General features: G+C 43.3%; 1 protein-coding gene across 1 annotated transcript in view; it reads left to right on the forward strand.

Annotated features, from left to right (window-relative positions):
• The window catches only part of pomgnt2 (protein O-linked mannose N-acetylglucosaminyltransferase 2 (beta 1,4-)), a 27,954-nt gene that overhangs the window by 5,971 nt on the left and 15,724 nt on the right, over positions 1–6,259 (forward strand). The window lies entirely within an intron of this gene.

Raw genomic sequence — 6,259 nt, forward strand, 5'->3', positions numbered from 1 at the left:
TCCATTCTCTGTAAGTGGGAAAACTTGGAAAATCGGCAGTGTATCAAATACTTATTTGCCCCACTGTAAATATGGTCTTCTAGAAAACATGTGACACAAGTTGAGCTTAAAATATATGGTGGCACACCTTGTAGAAGAACATTTTTTAGGTGCTGCTCTGGTGTTGTCAGAGAACCTAGCCTGTGTGACACATCAGTGAAGTTGCCTTTCCTTTTTGCTTTTCTTATGCTTGGCAGGACTAATGAGTGGTGGACTGGGCACAAGAATTGATATGCAATAAAGGGACTGAAGGCATTTATGGCAAACCGTGGTGCGGTTTCATTGGACACACATTCACATGCAATGACTGAAATTTATAAAACGGAGTGAGGTGTATTTGTGTATGATGAAAAGAATGTGTCCGCATATTTCAATTTTTGGGGGTACACAGATTTATGCACATGGCCCCTAGTGAACAGAGTTGTTGGGAACTCCAAGTTAAACTTTAAAGCACATTATATCATTGCTTTAATCTTATAACATCCAAAGCCCTGAATTATGACCTCCATGATTCAGAAGTGTGAAACAGCTCATCCTGTCAGTCTGAGAAGCTAACGCTAGCTCCAGCAGCTACAATGTAGAACTGGCAGCAGGTTTCAGCAGATGACATTCAGGGTCCAAGCAAGGTGCATTTTTCCATTTGGATCATATGTGTGTGAACAGGTTCCTGTTTGCAGGTGCTTCATTTTATACAAACAAATATGTGTGTGTTCACAGCCTGTGTCCACATCCACTTTGGAATATATATTAAGGGTAGTTATGCACCAGAGGACGTTCCACCAGTATTTCTGCCCCTGCCATGAACTCCTATATTGATTTGAACAGGATGGAAATTGTTGTGAATTCTCAGGTTACCCAAGTTTCCAAAATAAATGGTATCACCATCTTTATAGATGCTGCAGATATCATTTGCAGATACTGTATGTCCAAATGTACATCCAGTCTTCATATTCTAATTTTGTCCCATATGTGGAATAGTGCCTGTAGATCTGGGGCAATGCTTATGGTCCTGTACTGCAGTGTTTTTAGAGGATGTCCTTCCTTTTTGTCACTTCCATGCAAACGCATACACATTCTGCAGCTTGTCCACATGACTCATTGTCTCTTATGTCCCTTGAGAGAAGGCCTTGGTCTTATATCTTCTGTATTCCAGAGAGTGCAGTGGGTCACTGTGAGCGAATGAAAGGATGCAAGTGTTACAGTAAGTAGCAGACTATCAACCGGGTGAGTAATCAGCCTCTGTTCAGAATTGACGAGTAGTCACACATGCTGTCTCTAACAGAGACCAGGAGCAGTTTCTGACACTCACTGCAAGCCATTATGGAGGAGACAGCCTTTGTTTTACCACTAGACTGGATGTCACTGCACTGCATTTATGTGACAGAAGAATTTGTGTGTGCATATCTATGCTTCTCTGTCCAAGTGTGTTAGAGAAAGAGATGCAAAGTGAGAGAAAGGGTCTGAGACTTGTCTTTGCACAGCCAGATAATGGCTGCTGGGCCATTAATGCTCCCTAGTGCCACACAGAGCTCCAAGCAGCTGGATCCAACCTGACAGGACACATTTAGTCTAGGAGTAAAGATGACAAAAAATAAGGACGCATCATCACAGCCAGAAGAGATCAGCAAATCAAGTAGCTGAAGGAAAGCAGGTAGAGCATGGGAGGAAAAAAGGACTGAAGTGATAGTCTTTTCTTTTTTAATTTCTCTGTAGAAGAGGCATGGCAGGGGTCTTGGTGGTTTAATTAAAAGAGAAGAAATGTGGGAAGAAATAAATAGAGAAGGTTCACTCCAATAAAATGGGGAGAATGTGCAGCTACAGCACAGTGCTTCTGCCATCGCTCCCCTCCCACACCCCCCTTGGCTTTGGCTTTTCAGGATTCTCATTAAAATGCATTAGACTCTCCAGGCTGTCCTGTGCCACCTCCCTCCACATGATCGGGGTGCTTATCTCGAGAGCCAACAGATATGCTAACCAGTGACACTGGGGAAGCTGGATCTTCAGTGTTAGCCTTGAAGGCAGCACTAAGAAAGGTGACTGATGGATAGCTGGGGGGGGGGGGGGTGGGGAGGGTGGTGTGGGAGATCAATCTGTCCATTTAGGAAGCACAAGTGATTGTGATTGTGAATCAGTTGCACCTGCAATGGAGAGGCCAAAACAAGACAACCCCCCAAAAGGGAATGGTTTTCCATGTGGTGGCCACAGAGGAATGCTCTCTCCTGATCCTTCCAGACTGATTCTTCTCAAGTTTTGTGTTTTGCTAGTGTCCTTGTCACTACTGGTAGCATGAGGCAGTACCTGCAGTCCAATCAGGTTGCACAGGTAGTCAGTTACTCCAAGATGGTACATCCATATGTGCAATTGCAAGAAGGTTTGCTGTGTCTCTGAACACAGCTTCAATAGCATGGAGGAGATACCAGGAGAGACCGGCTATTACACCAGGAATGCTGTAGGTGGGCAACAACCCAGCAGCAGGACCGGCATCTGCTCCTTTATGCAAAGAGGTACAACTGAGAGCCCTACAAAATGACCTCCAGCAGCTACTGCATGTTTCTGACCAAACTGTCCAAAACTCCATTAGAGTGGCATGATGGCCTGACATCCTCTAGTATGACCTGTGCTCATGTCCAAGCAACATGTAGCTTGACTGGAGACGCGGTGCTGAACATTAACGCCGCCTGTAACATCCTCGAGCATGGTTTGGTGGTGGGTCACTGATGTCTGTGGAGGTAGGTAGGTACTTTATTGATCCCACAGTGGGGAAGTGGAGGCATATCCTTGGAAGGCTGCACAGACCTCCATGTATGACCGCAGTGTCCTGACCGCTGTAAGGTACCGAGATGAAATCCTCAGAGTGACTGTCAGACCTTATGCTGGTGCAGTGGGCCCTGGGTTCCTCCTGGTGCAGGACAATGCCCGGCTTCATGGTCAGAGTGTGTAAGTAGTTCCTGGATGATGAAGACATCGATGCCATTGACTGGCCCTCATGTTCACCTAAATCCAATTGAGCACCTATGGAACATTGTGCATCGGTGCCACCAAGTACCACCACAGACTGTCCAGGAGCTAACTGATGCCCTGATACAGGTCTGTTCTGATGGTGTCCTGGGAGGAGATCTCCCAGGACACCATCAGAACATGCCCCGCCATTGTCAGCAGTTGGAGTTGCTTTGCCATTTTGTTCTGATTCTACAATGTACAATACTGAAGGTTTTCAACTTGGAACAATTCATTCACCAAGGTCTGATGTGGGATTTAAGTGTTTCCTTAATTTTTTTGAGCAGTATATAATGACAAGAAACAATGTGGTTAAGGAGACATGTCAGGTCAGCTGACTCATTTTACACTGATGAAGAGTTGCAGCCTAAATGTAAACCTAATGTTATGGCTAGTCCCCCTCACCAGGAGATTGTGAGAGAATTGAGGTTGGACTCAAGACTGCTGACCCAGGTGCTAGTAAAAATGGCGGTTTAATGGTGGGGATACAAAAGGAATAGAGTCAATGAATACATACAACAGGGCTGAGCAAAGACAGCTGAGGAGAACAGGACGACCAAGGGAGTAGATAGGGTAACAGCAGGAACCAGGAGAGGAGGAGGATCAGAATGGACAAGGGAACAGACAAGCCAACCAGGAGGGTAGGCGAATGAAAATGGAAATCCACAGCACAGGAACTGTCAGCATGGACGTATAACACTAAACATATGACCAACGTACAAAATGTGATCCACAGCACAGGAACTGTCAGCGTGGAAAACAAAATGACGTATAATACATACCACGAAACTATGTCTGTTACGGGGTATGCGAGGTAGGTAAGGTAATGCAAGTTCAGTTAAATAAAGTAAGTAACGTAATGCAAGTTCAGTTAAATAAGGTAAGTAACGTAATGCAAGTTCAGTTAAATAAGGTAAGTAACGTAATGCAAGTTCAGTTAATGCTCCGACGACGACGGAGCGTCTGCCAGAGGTATAAATAAGGAAGAAGGTAATCATCGGGATGCACCCCAGCTGTGCGCACCGACAAACGAATCGCTAATTACTGGAATGCAACACAGCTGAGGTGCAGATCCTGCAGGATTGAGAGAGCAGAGGAGAGAAAGGTGGAAGAGAGGCAGGTCGCGCCCAGCGGACCTGACACCTAAAGGAAGCTGCTACTGCTTCATGCACTGCTTAGCGATGTTGGTTTTGTGTACTTTAAAAGGATGTCAGCAGGATGCAACTCTACTACAGAGAATATGGTGAAAAAAATCAGCTGGACTAGGTTTCTAGGTCAAAGATGTTTCACCTCTCATCCAACAGGCTTAATCAGTTCTGACTGACTGGTGTTGAGCCGGAGATATTTATCCCCCTCGGTGGTGTTTCAGTCCTTTGAAGGCCACAGAGAATATGCGCTTCCTCTGATCCTATGAGTCACTGCCATCTCTTTACTGTACTTTTGTCAAATGTGGCTTAATATGGAATTTCTACTGTAGATAAAGGTCATGGTTAGCTAAGTGCTATAGCATCATCAGACAGATGACAAAGAAAAAACCAGAATAACTGAGTGCAGAAACAACAAATGCAGATGCTGGCATGGTTTGAGTCTACTTGTCCCCTTAGAGGGAAGGCTCACTGCAAATCATTATAACATTGTTCAGAGTGATCACCTTTATTCTGTGATGAAACATTTCTCTCCTGATGGGTTTGGTCTCTTCTAGGATGACAGTGCCCCATCTATAGGACACATAGGTCACTGGATAATTTGATAAGGATGAAATTGTGAAATTGTCTTTCTGGCAAAACATCTGTAATCTGTCCACTGTGTCTGGCTATAAGGCTGCCCTGTTGCAGGATACAATATATAGGACACATAGGTCACTGGATAATTTGATAAGGATGAAATTGTGAAATTGGTGTGAGTTCTATGTAGAGCATATGGCATAGACCACTTGTCACATTGTGAGAATTTACAGTTGTGCGCTGGTCTGTCTGTGTTGCCCTGAAATTACACTGCCAAAATGCTAGTTGGAGGTGGTGCGTCTGTGCCACTGTGTTGCATTCTTTGCCACTTACAAACACTGAAACTTAGTAGATCATATTAGAGTTAAAACTAAAAGATGTTGAACAGCAGTTACATTTACTGAAATTACTGCAACACAGATAAGAGAGATGACGTTGGAGAAGATGCTGTGTATGACCATTAAACCAACTGAGGCAGAATGAGGGGGATTTTCTTTGCTTGTCCAGCCACTGAGAGTCATGAATGAGGAAATGCCATGTAGCCAATCACAGTTGTTGTCTGCGCCACCCTGACACGCAGTTATATTTCTGGAGAGGTGCATGTCATTTTCCAGCTTTCCACGGCACTCTTTGTAAAGCTTGCTGCAGCATAGGGTACAAAGCTACACGTTGATGCAGAACAATAAATCAGTCTTTAGACAGTGCTCTCTGCCATCATCATCAGAAGACCGAAAGAGGGAATATCCTTTGGAACAAATGCTTTAGAATCAATGCTAAGGTACACTGTTCTGGCTGTTCTGGCAGCACGTGGTGGCCCAGCACCTTACTGAGACACTTTGTGTTGCTTTTTCCTTGTCATTCATCTGATGATTTCAAATTGGTGCCACCCTGCTGACAGCCTAGCTCACCAGCTTCTTGTGTTGCAGTTAGGGCTGGGCGATATGGCAAAAATGTAATCTCGATAATTTTTTTCCCATATTGATCGATAACGATATATTTTTCGATATATAAACTGTTAATGCTGCCAGCTTTCAAAGAGTATCCCAAGTATGAAGCCACAAAAATTTGAGGGTCCATTAGTTTAATAACAAAAACAGATTACACATTTGGCCTTAAAAAATTAAGACAACTTACTAAAATAAATTAAAAACTAAAAGTTGACAAAAGAAGGTAAATTAGAGTAAATGTGCAGTGCAAGTAAACATAAAATTGTTGTAAACATAATTTGTAAGTAACACAATTAGTTTTTTCTTTTCCAGAAAGACAAGTCTGTCTACATCATCTGGCTTTAAGAGGTAGATTAAATGTGCTAAATATAAACATAAAAGTATACAACTAGAAATTGCACACAATTTGTCAAACTTTTACATTTTTTGTGTCAGGAACACTAGACTGTCAACAGTGTCTGGATTTAAGAGGTAGTGCAAAAATGTGCAAAATGTAAACATATTTAACATATGTTCAACTTATTCATCAGAATCTGTAAAACACAACACAAT

This window comes from Monopterus albus, unplaced genomic scaffold (genome assembly GCF_001952655.1).
Source record: "Monopterus albus unplaced genomic scaffold, M_albus_1.0 scaffold116.1, whole genome shotgun sequence".
NCBI classification, from domain to species: Eukaryota; Metazoa; Chordata; class Actinopteri; order Synbranchiformes; family Synbranchidae; genus Monopterus; species Monopterus albus.